We start from the raw sequence: 15627 nt of genomic DNA, 5'->3' as shown, positions 1-15627 counted from the left end.
TTGTGGACCCCTAATCTGCAATAGGGATGTATGGAAGAAGAAAAACACTAGCAAGTGGAGGAGATCACTTCATCCTAAAAGTTTCGCACTCAAAGAGCCTCCACTTCCACCAAAATCACTATAGAAATCAATATGCGCTCTAACTACACAATAGCTTTAGGATACTCATGCAACAATAGGGCCAAATAGAATCCATTTCTCATAACTTTCTCCTTCTTTTATACAAGGTTTCAGTGATGACACTTATCACTTCATGAAAAAGTAATTGTTTTCATTAATTCAATAATTTGATTATTCATCTATCCATGTGGCAACCTCTCACCAAAGCTCTCCTAAAATTATTTACTTAATTTATAATTAAAAATGTTATTCTCCCTCACTCACACATGTTTCCCAATTTCTTCTCCTGGTTGTCCCTTGATTCAATTTATACTCCCTCTTTTGTGGTCATTAACTTAAGTCAACAAGTAGTGATCAAATTTTGTCCCCTACTATTCCCTAATTTTCCTCAAGTTGAAGTCTTAGTTGGATATATTTGTGTTATTTTCTTTTCACATGGAGTTTCTCTCACGGAATTCATTTTCTCTAATTTGATATTACTATTCTTTAATTTCATGCACAACCCTCTTTTCTTAATGAGAGTAAATTAACATTGGAATAATGTTTCTAATTAACTATATATCCTCTTTCCCCTTTGTTATTAGAACAACTTATATATATGGGAGTTATTTAAATATACATTATATATTTTAAATTTTTCAAAAGTGAGGAGGGCGGGGTTACTTATTTGGTTCAAATTTTATAATTCTGCCTATTCTCCCTTTTCTCAAGGTTTTCTTTTGATTTAATTATTTTAATTCCAAAAACACACTTACTACATTATGTGAATTAGTGCTTATCATTGTATGATCACTGACCCTTAATTTTCTTCCAATTTTTTTTTTTTTTATGCCAAGGGTGCCAATTTAGTCATTCCCTTCAACAACTTCCTTTCAAAGTTCCAAGGGTGCCATGCCACTTTCCCCTAAGGCAGACAGGACTATAAGGGGAAAACTTGGTGTGACGATGAATACCACTTTCAACTCTTATGTCATCTTCTATAGTGAGACTAATGGTGTTGAGAATCAAAGGATCTCCCATGATGCGCACCCGCTAGTAAATCGTTGTGAGTGACCCACTCAGGGGTTTGCCCTCATAACATTATGAGCTTTAAGGTGAAGGTATCCCAATACCTTCCATCCCAAATCACAACATGAGTGGTAGCGGGTGGAATCAAGGACGTTGCCCCACCTCTCCCATGAAGTTTTGTCTATCCTGTACAAACCCATCACCCATGTGTGATTCATTCATCCAATTAACTGACTTGTGTATACAACCATTGTGATTCCATTAATATTTATAGCATAATATCAAACCAGAGGTTGTTGAATCATCACATGTACTTGTATCTGGGTGGTCCCCTACCACACTCAGTAATCATCAGTAATATCTACTCATAATGTTAGTCATTGATATATTTGTACGTCCTAAATTATCATTATCACATAATCATCAACATAATTGCTAATTGTAAGCAAGAAGCTCGTCCTAAGAATATGTAGAAAAGAAAACCTATAATATATTCATCAACATGATTACACAGTCATAAAAAATGTCCATTAGATCCATAACCAAAATAACATCAAACTGGTACATCACAATTATCATCACATCCACTAAAAATAAAAGTAAAATAACCAGATCCTTGACCTAAGGTCCTCAAAGAATAATGTATGTGCCATAAGCCTATATCAAGGCTAAGGTAACATCAAACTCGGTGAACCAGAGCAGAGAACTACATACACCCCCTCTTAACTATAGAATTTTTCTTGAAGTCCTCAAAATAGGAAAGGAAAATGGTGACACATCTCCTCGTCACATCCTCTTGTAAACTCTCGTTAACCTCCTTGTACTAGGTATCCTCAATTTCTAAATTGAGCTACTTCTCCCTTGGGTTTGTCTTTAAGGGAATTGCAAAAGATATTTGAGGCCTCCTACTTAAGGAATCAACCACCCTATTTATTGTTTTCTTTATGTAAGTAATATCAAAGTCATATTTGCTTATTAATTCTGACCACCTTCTTTGTATGGCATTTAAATTGTCTTGTCTAAATATGTGTTGTAGTCCACAATGGTCAATGTTTAATTCAAACTTCCTTCCTAGTCAGTAGTGTCTCCAAATATTTAGTGTGTATATAATAGCTTCCATTTATAGATCATGAATTATTTGGTTTTCCTCATGGGTTCTAATTTTTATTAATGCATATGCTATTTATCCTCTTGCATCAATATGCAACAAAGTCCTTCCTTGGAGGTGTTAGTGAAAACTAGGAATTCTTGCTCCATATCTAACACCTTCAAGATTGGTGCAATTGTTAAGAATATTTTTAACCTCTATAATTCCTCTTCACATTTTTCAGTCGAAATAGGTGTTTTATTCTTTCTTTTGAGTTTGGTGATTGAAGTTTTTATCTTTATAATCCCATCAATAAATATGCAATAATATCTAGCCATGCCCATGAAACTATGCATTTCGTGAACATTGGTTGGTGCTAGCCATTCCATGTTTACCAGGTCTATGGAAATACCCTCCCCAAATTCAATGTGTCTGAGATAGTTGATCTTGGATTGACAAAAGGAATATTTTGACAACTTTACATATAGTTGGTTTTCTCTCTAACATTGTAAAACTATTCTCAAATGTTCATCATAATCCTCTGGGGCTAATTGAGTAGATAAACATGTTATCAATAAATACTTGTATGAAATTATCTAAGTATTTCCATAATATTCCATTCATCAAACTCATAAAAACAACTGAGGAATTTGTTATTCCAAAGGGTACTACTACAGATTCAAAATTCCCAAAGCTTTTCTTGAAGGTTGTTTTTGGGGCATCTTCTTCCTTAATTCTTAACTGATGATATCTTGATCTAAAATCTATCTTTGAAAACATAGTTTATCCCCTCATTTGGTTGAACAATTCATCTATCCTCAACAGAGGATATTGATTTTTTATTGTCACCTTGTTCAACCGATAAGAGTCAACGCACAATTACCAAGACACATCCTTCTTTTTAACAAAAATTATACGGGCTTCCCATAGAGATATGTTGGGTCATATAAATCCTATGTACAATAATTCCTTTAACTAGATTTACAAATCTTTTAATTATGGATTTGATATATGATATGGTGACTTTGCAATAGGCTCTATACCTAGTTTATGGTCGATCGTGAAATCAATGTCCATTTTATACAAAAATAAATGTATGTCATCATACCATTAACAATTTCCTATATTTGATACATTATACCCTTTCTTAAATTACTGATTAGGATGAATGATGATAATTGATCTGTAAAATATCATGGATATTCCACTCAACAACTCATCACAATAGAATTGATAAAACTATATTTAAAAAAATCTAAAATCTACACTATTAGGGTTTATTTCTCTTTCAATTTCTGGATCTACAGGTTATTTTTTATTGCATATGCATGTATGCATGCAAATTAAAATTTATGTATAAAATAGACAACACTTAAATAAAAACTCACAGATCATGATTTTACACAAAATATAACCTTGGAATCCATTTTGGGAGAAAACCCAGCTAGAAGGCGAGGCAACTGTAGTCTCCTTCTTTGGATAGAAAACGGATATGAATACAAAGAAGTATGGTCTATGGCCTATGCACTACTACAGCATGCAAATTCTCTCAGTGTGCTCTATCCTTATCCCTCTCAGCCATTTTGTGTTGGAATTATTATGTTGGCGTTGATGTCAACCTCAATGATGACAATCATAGGATGAGATGATTGTTAGTATTGGCATTGATGATCGATATTTGAGTGTGTTTCCTACTAATTTGGAGTTGGATCTTGGGTTTGGAGCCTTGTTAAGAATATATATGGGTGAAGCTTCCTAGCTAAAGTCAAGGTTGGTGATTATATCTGGAGGCATTTTGGTTACAATGGATCATCTCAAGCACTTGTGCATAGTGCATAGTTGGATATCCATCTAAGACACCTTGTAAATGGTTAATTAAGTTTAATTAAATTAATTAGCCTAGGAATTTCAAGTTGGAAGTCTTTTTGTAGTCATATATATGTTCCCCTTAAGTTTTAGGGGTCCAGTATGAGTTTAAACTGAGTTGGAAATTAGATCACTCAGTTTACTGAGTTAAGTTCAATTAAATTAGTTCTAAATTTTTTTTGGAACTAATAGAGGACTAATAGTCAGTTGCTGCACTAATGCATTCACTAGTGCTACTCCTGTTAACTGAATATTTCCTCATGAGAAACTCATGCATGTTAGTTCAGGGAAAGACCTAGTTGAGACTAGAGTGTAGGGACAATGTACTAGCATTTGTATGATTTATTGAGTTATATAGATTATGCATGCAATCAGGAATTGGACCTAGTTTGGATTGCACAGTTTTGGATGCACTAGATTCCCATTAATATGGGCCATTCATTGTGTTGGGACCTTAATCTATCTCAGGCTGAGAAAGGTAGGATCTAAGGTAACATCAAACCATGCTTAACCTAGTAGCTAGCCCTACCAGGTCGGGAGAGGGCTCTCTCCTTGTCAATCTCAGGAAAATATGGCCAATAAAGCTTGAGATGACTGATATAAAGACTGATTTTAGGCTAGGTATGTGAGCTAAGGAGTTTGAATGAATTTAATTTTGTTTTGCTGGCTCAAATGTGAAATGCAGATTTGGGTCCAGAAAATGGACACAGTCTTGCGGAGATCTCTATGGGGCGAGGTAGGCAAATCGTTTAGCACTTCAAATTGAGTGAGATGGAGAGATTTTAGACTGGTGAGGAGTTGGAGAGGGCATGAAATACTCATGGATCCTCTTCAAACAACTGAAAACATAAATAACTAAACAAACCCTAGGTAGAGCACTGCACCTTCAATGATTTCTACCTTTATCGTTGTTTCATTTAGTTAAGATGAACAGAGAGAGATGATGGCATACATAAAACACATGTGAAATTGCAATTACAGAAGGAAAAACAATACCAAATCAAGTTGTCACAAGAATCCCATAAAGTGCTGCAAACCCTGGTCTATTCCTTTGCCAAACTGTTGAAATGAGTGTACAATAATGCTCAAAGCATTCACAAGATTCCAACCTTCTGCCAAATTCCAACCCCTACACTATAAAATTCATAAAATATATACATTTTCTCATCCTTGTACTAAGGGAATTGAGCTCAACAATTTTCTTCAAAATAGAATCAGTTATATTAAACTTGGACCGAATTTCTGAAAATAGGTGTTGAATATGAACTCGTATCTCCTAAACCATAGCACCTATTACAAAACTGAAAGAGGTTTTTCTAGATAAGGTCATGTTGGAGAAAAAATTCTCTCAAATTTTGGAAATTCTTTTCCAATTGCTCGTAATCTATGCCACAAAATCATCTCTAAAACATAAAATCATTAAAAATTTAAATCTGTGAAAATGAGCTGTAAAGATCTAGTCACATATCCCAATTCATGACACCTGTGAATAAAATGAAAGAGGTTTTTGTTATATGGATATCTATTAACAAAAACCTCCTTGGGTTTTGTAAAATTACTTTCCATATTTTGTAAAATGGCACCACACTAAAATGACTAAAATAGTAAAAAATATGAAAAATTTGCTTTGTTTTAATGTAGGCTCCAAATATCACTGTATATCTCCCACATAGTAGCACCTGTGCATAAACCGAAGGAGGTTTTTGTTATTTGATATGTGATGAACAAAAAGTTCTTCCATTTTTGAAAAATTATTTACCATTATTTCAGAAACTTATTTTTTACTAAACTTGTCATTGTGTGCAGCAACTGACCTCAAAACATGCATAACCAAGAATCACTCATTCATTTCGATCATATCTTCTAATCCGGGAGCCGGTTATGGGAGTGTGATATACCATTGGAAATATTTTTCTAAGCTTCTTCTAATGGACACACTTGTGACATGTTTTGTGCTGAACATCATGTGAAAAACATCTAACAAAACTAGACATAGTAAGAGCTCATGTTGATCCCTGGTGACAGGCTGCGAAGACTGGAACTAACATAGTGATAGGAATTGCGCAAGGAAATAGGGGCTTGGAGAGCTGCATAATTGGCTAAGTATTGGACAGGAGCTTTCTTGTGAGCTGAGAGAGTTGAGCATACTTGTGTGGAATTGTTCTAGTGAGAATATACTTTGTATCTTCACTCATATTTCTGATATATGCAATATAGATAGCGGCGGTTTGAGCAGTGTCTTTCCCCAGATACATCTTGTTTTATGTGCTATTGATTTATCTTCTTCTTGTTCTTATTATTTTCATCGATCTATTGGCTTCCGCTGGTTGAAAGTAGAAGTGTATTCTTGTCCCGTGCTTTAGTACGTTGCATGAGCTTGTGAATCTACAAGATTTTCTACACAAATGATGGTGTGGAACAGTCCATATAGGTGACATGTGAAGGTAGTTTTGGAATTTTTCGAGTGGTCGAGTGGGCCAAATTCATATGACATGTGGCACAACTTAGAGGCTGCCACATGGAATGATGACATCATGATGATGTAAGCATGAAATAAGCTAATGATGTCACACAATATCGTGATTCATGTTGGGGGGCTCATGCTTGTGAACGTTTTCCTGTGTTAACAAGCTATTGAGCCCAATATATGACCTAGGTTCATATATTTAAACATCCAGACACATCCATGGATCATGAGATTTTGACTTCGTGCAAAACTAACAAAGACCCAGATTCATATTGCAATTCAATTGTGTGGATGTGGGGCCAGGGCACAATGATGATATGGAGTAGTGAGAGGTGACTAAACACCATCAACTAAAAAAGATAATCTAGGTGATGTAGTTGTAGCATGTTGTGGTAAGGCAATCTAGATATTCAAACACTCAGACCTTTATATTTTATAAAAATGCTAGAACGCAAATACTCCAAAATACTGGATACGAGTCTAAGCACCTATAGAGTTAAGTCCTTGGTCTTGAGGTCATGGTATCATACGCCAAATAGATTAAGGTTAATGGAATAAAGATATTAAACTAGTGTGAAGATCAACACTCTCCATGCTTAAGCCATTTTTCATGGCTCAAGTTCACATGTGCTAAGAGTGGTAATGAGGAAAGGAGCTTCGCTTTTCTCTAGAAAGAAAGAACACAATTTTGACATAACATTCAGGTGGTGAAGAGGGCTAAATTTAAGGGCATGACACAAATGAAATTTGGTGTTCTATGTGCCAAAATTCAGTTATGTGGTAGTTGAAGAAATATCTCAGTGCAGAGATAATAAATGGAAACATGATTAATGGAACTAGTTGGCAGTCCAATTTAATTTTAGAGGCTATAATAAAGATGAATTTAGCTTAATAAATTAAAAGCAGACCTGTAGGTGATTGAATACAGAGAAAAAAATTGAAGTAGAGGAGATTTGAATGAGTGCATCCTATACATGAAGTCCAACCTCGAGCTATGCAATATGTAATGATGTTCATTCTCAAACATTGTAAATGTACATGACGTTCATCCTCGAGTTTGGAATGAATTAATGAAGTGCATCATCCAATTGTGTGAGAATGAATGAGATTCAACTTCGAGCCATATGTAACATAATTGAACAAAATTTTGTTGAGGTTGAGTGAGATATTTTCTATCCCATTGGTGATTGCAAAATGATACTAAGCATAAGCTATTGTATTGTGAGTGTGTGTGCTAGAGGGATAAAGTTTGATTGAGGCAATGTGTGGTTGTAGAAGTTTACAAGAAGGTCAAAATACTATGGTTCATGACTATGAGATAATGGAACATATATGAAAATTTGTAAATAAATCTAAAAGTGAGGAGAGCTACAGAGTAGAGAAAGAGACAAAGGATGCTAATTGTGTTGTGATATATGAGGCTGAGTGAGATCCAAATCATAGATAAAAAAAAATTGATTGTAGAAAGAGCTCATGTGGATTGAATTTTGAAAATGATATTAAATAAGGGTTTGCATGATATAGTAGGTTGGTTCTTGCACATCAAGGAGTCAATTCTTCCTTTAAGTGGGTTCTTGAGAAACAAATTCGGGATTTTGTGCCTCCAATAAGTAGTAGCTTGTGAATCATGGAGTTGGTGTTTCCTATTTGTTGGTGGTAGAAAAAAAAATAGGGAGTTGGTGTCAGTAAAACGAATAAGGGAGTTTGTTCTTCCTACTAGTTCTTGTTAGAAAAATAAATAGCGAGATGGTGCTTCTTGTTTGTAGATGCTCATGAAACTTGATGTCATCAGAGCTGGTGCTTTTGATTTACATCATAATATAAACAAGCTTTTGTTATTTTTCTCCTAGAAGGGTTTCCATATAAAAATATTTGCATACAAATGTGCATGTTGATTATGATGCTACTATGTGGTTCATGTGTTGATTTATGATGTTGCTTACATGTTTGTTTTCCAAGTAAATTGAAATTATAAATTGGAATATATGCACATCTGTTGGCTCGAAAGAGGCATCAGGGGAAAAGACCCTAGGTTCAGGCACAAGAGGCCAACAATGGTCTGCTATAGTCTAGGATAGCACTGGCATTTTCACCTCACCCCAAAGGGCAAGGAGTCTCACCCTGAAGCACGCCGCGACCAAAAGGGAGAAGGGTTTAGCATGGGGTCGAGAGAATATCAACTGGGCATAGGCGATCACACACATATGCATCCATAATACATGAAACAAAGATAACAATACCCATAACTCATACGCATGGATCCATCATAAACAACACAGAACTAACAACATCCTTGCATCAATCTATGAATCACCATTTACATGCAATAGGTAGACTATTTAAAATTTTAATAGGCATACATTAGAATTCTTAATAACCATCAGCTCTGTTTATATTAATTTAGCATAACAGAATACATCATAATCCGGCATTTTTCCATAAGAAATACATAGAATACCTGACTCAGTAGCTTGGGTCAGATCAGCTCCGCAACCCAGTTCCTCAGATCCTAGCTCTTTCTGCTTCAGCTTCTGCACCTACGTACCTCTTCTGCAACCAACTCCTTCTACTTCTGGTGGGTTCAACAACAACCTTCTTCCTTTCTGTTCTTCCCCTTTTATATCCTTCTCGGCTACCTAGACTACCAGTTCTCGCTCGGCTGCTTCCTCTCTTGGTTGCTTCTACGCCTTCCCGTCTCCTTAGCTGCCTTTGCCTTCCACTGCCACCTTGCCATCACTCCTCTACAACTGTTCATTCCGCCACCCAACCATTGCTGCCATTTTTCCTTTTCCCGCCCTTCGGTCAGTCAAAATCATTCAAAATTAACGAAGGCTCTAATAGGCCCCAACCACAATTTCTTGACTCGTCCTCGAGTCAAGTCATTTTGACCTCTGGCAGTGCTGCTGCTGCTTCCATGTTTTCTACGAGTGGTGGTTGTGTTACTACTGGCGCTGTCTCCACTGTCTGTTGTGCCGACACTTTTACTGCTTCAGTACTTGCTTGCGTAGTAGGCATCTCTTCTGTCTCAATCCTAGCTTGTGGAATGGCATTGGTTCCTGTGGTCCTTTCTTGACCTTGTGGATCCTCCATTCCAAATGAAGGCTCCAACTCTAGGACTGCGATAGTTGTTTACTGCCTGAACTCAGTGTATCGTTGAACTTCCAAGTCCCAGTTGGTGAGGATTGCATCAGCACCTTGTGTGAACTCCTCGGCTGATTGTGATGTTAAATTTGTCGGCCGCTGTCTCTACTTGTCATCCCATTGTTGTTGCTTGAGTCGCAAGCCTCCTTCAAGAGCAAAACCTGCATATGAACCAAGGGCCGTAGGTCTCAGATTATCCTTTTTGTCCTCACTAATTCCTCCTCAATGTTGTCAACCTGGGCCTAGAGGATGTCGATTTGTTCATTGATTTGCTGTAGCTGAGCATGGTATGTGCAATCCCTTGTGCTAGCAAAGAGGGACTGGATCTATTCTCTTAACAAGTAAAATTAGTGGTTCTTCAGAGCTAGACTACCTGACCAGTTGTGGACCTTGCCCATTAAGGCATATCCGTCAGTGAGGGCTTCGACCAAGGCTTTTTTCTTCATTTCTAGCTCCCTGACCTTGCCTTCAACCATCTGCGCATAGATTTCCATAGGATCTGGTAGTGTGGATCTGACAGTCTCTAGCTTTTGCTTCATTTTTGAATTTGTTGTTGCCAGGTGCGTGCACGTCGTCTATATGTGATCGAAACAGTCGATCAACGTGTAGGTGGACATGTCCACCGGTTCTTTTGTGTTGGCTTCGGTGACGGTTGGCCATACGGACTAGAACCATGTGTTATCTGATCCACCTGGGCTTTCAATCCTGTGTTTGCTTCCTGTAGGCAATCTCATTCTTCCGTCACCATGAGCAACTATATATTTTGTTGCTCATGTTCTTTGGCCAGGTCTTCATCAACACTCTCAGCCTTGTGGGTTGCCTACTCAATAAAGGAAAATAACTGGGCAGATGACCAGTGATGGAGTGTATCAGCCCATATTGTGTCTGGTTCCAGGAATTGTTGTTGTAGGGGTAGGCCACTTGTAATGGACTTATCTAAATGGGAGGCGGGTGAATGTTCTTGCTGTGATGGTGGAGTGAACTGTGGTGTGGTTGGAGTGATGCTAGGGTTTGGAGGGGTTGTGATCTTTATATGGAGAGCAAGAAAGTATGGAGGAGTCCTTTCTCTCTGCCAACGAGTATCCAGGCATCTCCCTGCTAGTGGGTCTAACTGAACCATCAATGTTGTACTATCTGTTGGTGGCATCCCTATGGTTGAGGTGGTGCCTTCTATCTGACCAACCGATTGAACTTCTGCTTCTATAGTAGTCCGTCGGTGGCCGAACAGGAGGATCTCGGACAAGGTTGCGAATGTGGAAGCAATTTGTAGGGATGACTTCCACGACAGCTGTACTGCAGTGGATGTGGTGGTAGGGATCTCCATGACTATGGTGGTTGCGAGAATTGGTTATTCGACCTCAATAGTGGGGTCGACGACTGGAGCTAGCTGGTTAATTTTTGGCTTTTCGGTAGCTAGCATCTTGACTTAGGGGGGTGCAACTGACTTGCTTCTTTTGTGGTTTGGGGACCGACATGTGGGAGGGAGCCTGGGCTACTCCCGCAGGGAGTGCCATAGAGAGAGGTGGCATGACAATGGGGAACAACATGGTGGAACCTTGAAAGTGCTCAGGATAGTCACTCTCACCTGGCTCAAAGCTGGCAACTGTCCTTCTTGCTTTGAACATTTTTTCTTCCATTTGGAGCAGCATCAGTTGGAGTACTTCATCGGCTGCTCGTTTTCTTCTACTTTCTACCCCATCTCCCTCTCGGTCCTATGGCATCAGAGCCCCGAATAGGTACCTTGGCTTCCCTTCTCTTACCTCATAGGCCACTCCTGGCCAAGACTCCACTTCTCTGTGTAAGGCTTCCTCCATTAGGATAAACCTCTGTGGTCTTAATTTGAATGTGCTTGGGTTGACACACCGTGGTCTTAGATAAGTGTGCGCATGGGAGGTGCCAAACCAGAGGTCACCTGAGAACTCATCCAAGAGAGCCTTGGGAATCCTTTCAGTGGACTGAATGGCATCCACCATCTGCTCGTACCAGCTCTTGAAATCCCTCTCATTGATCTCCTTTGTGTTGGGATCTCTCGATGCCCTCCATGGTTCGTACCTGAGCGCAATTGGCTGGTCTTCAGTAATGGTTGCCATTTGCCTCTCTGGTGGTGGCCTCCATTTCCACATGGCCAATGCCATTACCAAGTATCCGAACACAAAGCCTGTGCTCCTCCTGTAGACATATTCACATTTCTTGAATAGTTCGTTGAGCACGAAAGCTGACCAGTTGAGTACTTCTCCTTGGCATCAGTGTTCCACAATCAAAACAGTGTCTAGGGACTCTCGTTTCTCGTGAAATGCCTCATTGTCTTGCCTGCAATAATATAGCAAGAAAACATGATATTATCTTTGTTGATTTTGTCCAGCTTTGCACCCTTCCCTCCTCGCTCTATCCCGTATCTGAAGTAGATGTTGTCTTCTATTTGCTTCTTCCCCTACTTGACCCCAACCTGGAATTCTGTGCTGACTACATTCCCCACTTCTGCCAGCCCTGTGATTCGATAGATGTCCTTGATGTGAATGGGGTATTCCCTGTCCAACCATAGCAACCCTCCATGCATCCTACTTTCCAGTAATTTGGTGCACTTCATGGTGGCAAATTGGGTGTTGAATACGGGCAAATTTTGCAGGTGGAACAGTGTGGACCTTTGTATCCCTCTGAATCCCCCTATGATTCAGGAGGCCCTAATGCCATCCTCCTTTCGAAATTCTTCCGCATATACTTCCCTCTTCATTGCTGGAAACCGGAACTCGTCTGTGAAGTCATTGTCGATGAGATTCGACCTATCATAATTCCCATATGGATCATCCATTACTTCAATTCTTGCATCTAGAGCATTTTGTCGGACTGATATGATTCCTTTTTCCATTGCTTTTCTTCTGTGGTAAACAATATGTACTGGCAGTCTTCTGCTTCTCTTCTTCTGCTCTTGTTCTTCCGAGAAATCCTGGAATTCTTCTGTTGTTTGAAACTTCATCATTCCCTACATCCTCCTACAATTTATATAGCCAAATCTTACATGACATCCCCTGTCTGATGAGGCTTTCATCAACTCATTACTCTGGCGACCTTTTCATGTATTCTAGCTATATTTTTCCATTGTTGGCCAATTGGTAGGTGCCAACTATGACGTGGTCTAGAAGGTACAGAGTGGGCTGCATGGTACCTTTATTCTGCCATGATGGGCTTATTTATTAACTAATTCTATGCTTAACGGGAAATATTTTGTGACCCTATCTTGATAGTTTCCTTATTGATTACTTAATCAGGAAATAACTACTAGTACGGTGGATGGGACGGGTACTTGTGCGGCCATCAATTCTAGAAAAGGTTCGGACCTACATGTATTATGTTGATGAGGGTGACCTGTGTAGCTACTATCCCTGCTAACTAGGGATACCAATGCGATTTGACACTATATGGCCACTGAAACTACCCGCCCCCCGACCACAAATATGTCGTCGTATCCCAATCATGGCTGCAACCTTATAATAATTTTTTTTATTTTTACTTGTGGAAGAGTTTCAGGCATGTGCCATTCACCCATCCCTGCAGCAGGACTCCATCGAGTTGTACGAGTCGTACCATGCCCGATTCTTTTATTTCTGTGATTATGAATGCCCCTAACCAGTGCATCTATAGTTTTCCTGGGAAATTTAGGAACTTGATGTCATAAAGGAGCACTTAGTCTCCAACTTCAAATGATTTATTCTTGATGTGCCTATCATGCCAGGCCTTTTGTCTTCGTTTCTTGACTGATTGATGGAATTCTGCTAGGAACCAAGTTTCATTGAGTTCCATCAGCTGGCTCAGCCTGTTCCACAAGGCACTATTATCCATCATTCCTATAGCCTCTGAGATTAACATGCTGGGCAGTATAAATTCTGCTGGCACCACCACCTCTTTATCAGAGACAAGCTGGAATGGAGTTAGTTTGTGAAGTATTTTAGCTATTTTCTTATATGCCCACAAAGTTGCTGGAATTCTTTCATCCCAGTCATCCTGGTTGGTAGATATGATTTTTGTTAGCCCTTTTTTCCAGTAGTTTGTTAAATGCCTCTACTGCACCATTTTCTTGCGGGTGACTAGGACTACTCTTATTGTGTTTTACCATAAAAATTGTTAGCATAGCTTCAATTGCTTCGTTCAAAAAGTGAGTTCCCTGGTCACTCGTGAGGTTTCTTAGGCATCCGAACCTTGAGATAATATTTTAAAAAATCAATCTTGCTGCTTTTTTGCTGTGCAGTCTTTCACTGGCGCGGCCTCTGCCCATCTTATGAGGTATTTTTTTGCTGTGATTATGTATCAGGCTCAGGAGTGTCTTGCCGGTGGAGAAATTTTCCCAATGTAGTCTACTGCCCACTTGTCAAAGATCTGCACCATGTGGATGGGTGTAGTGGTAGCTCATCGCATCGGGAAGGCTTTCCGACCCTCTAACAGACATCACATTCATTCCCAAATGCTTTTGAATCCTTATTGATAGTGGGCCACCATAATCCTACATGTAGTATCTTTCTTGCGGTGGCCTTGCCTCCTACATGGCCTCCCATGACCCTTGTGTGGCACTCCCATAGGACGGCCTTTCTTTCGTGCTATAGGACACAGCATCTGAGTATTTGGTCCAAGCACATTTTGTAGAGGTGTCCCATTATGAGCTGGTAATCTATTGCTCTGACCATTAAGTTCCTCCTTTGTGTTGTCGTGTATCCTTGTGGGCAACTGCCTATTGTTAGTAAACTAGCAATCTCCTCTAGGTGATTGGGAATGGCTTCTATCCTGAACAAGTTGGCATCGGGCAACCGATCATCTATTGCTCTGTTATTCTCCCCTATTTCCAGGTGAGACAGGTGATCTAGCCCTACATTCAATCTGCCTAGCTTAACAATCACTTCAAATGTGAATTCTTGAAATAGTAACAACCACCTACATATTCTTCCTTCTAGTACTGACTTGTTTACTAGGTACTTCAGCATGGAATGGTCTGTGAAGAATTTGAACGACGCACCTAGCAGGTAGTGCCTGAACTTTTGGAGAGAGTAGACCATTGCCAGAGCTTCCTATTTTGTTGTTGTGTAGTTCTTTTCCGCCATGGAGAGCTTTCTGCTAGCGTAGTATACTGGATGGTCCATATTTTCTCCCGGTTGCGCTAAGACTGCTCCTAGCGCTATCCCAGATGTGTCAATGTGGACGTGGAACATTTTGTTCCAGTCGAGGTACACTAATATGGGGGCACTTACTAACCTTTCTTTCAGTTTGTTCAGTGCTGCTTGACAATCCATGGTCCAGATGAATTCCTCCATCTTCCTTAGTAGTTTCTCCATTGGGGCTGTTATGGCTGCATAGTTTCTGATGAACCTTTTGTAGTACCCCGTGTGGCCTAGAGTTTCTCTTAGTTGCTTCACATTGTGCGGTGGTTCCATGTGGACAATTTCTACTACTTTGGTAGGGTCCATGCAGACTCCATCTTTGCAAACAATATGGCCCAGTAGAGTTCCAAAGGGGACTACGAAAATGCATTTTTTCAAATTTAAAGAAATCTGCAACTATCTGCATCTTTCAAACATCACTCTCAATGGGCTAGTATGCTTCTTCAATAGGCTGTATACTGTCCAGTCATCCATGTAAACTTCTAGAAACTTATGAATTTAATCTCGGACTGCATCTATTACAATCCTTGAGAAGACTATTGGTGCATTCTTTAATCCAAATGACATTACATTGTATGTGTATGACCCACACTTCATCATGGAATTTTTTTTCCTTTTACCTTCTTCGGCTATCCGGACCTGGTGGTAGCCTGAGAACCCATCTCTGAATGAGTATGCCTCATCCCCACAACATTGTCTAGGAATTCTCACTGAATGGCATGGGGAACAGAGCATGCACACATGCATTGTTTAGGCTCCTGTAGTTAACGCATACCCTAATTTCGGTTGCATAC

The sequence above is a fragment of the Pinus tabuliformis genome, chromosome 7 (assembly GCF_031772625.1).
Source record: "Pinus tabuliformis cultivar Carrire ecotype Pingquan chromosome 7, CPIR1, whole genome shotgun sequence".
In the NCBI taxonomy this organism is placed as follows: Eukaryota; Viridiplantae; Streptophyta; class Pinopsida; order Pinales; family Pinaceae; genus Pinus; species Pinus tabuliformis.
This window is presented reverse-complemented; position numbering follows the sequence as displayed.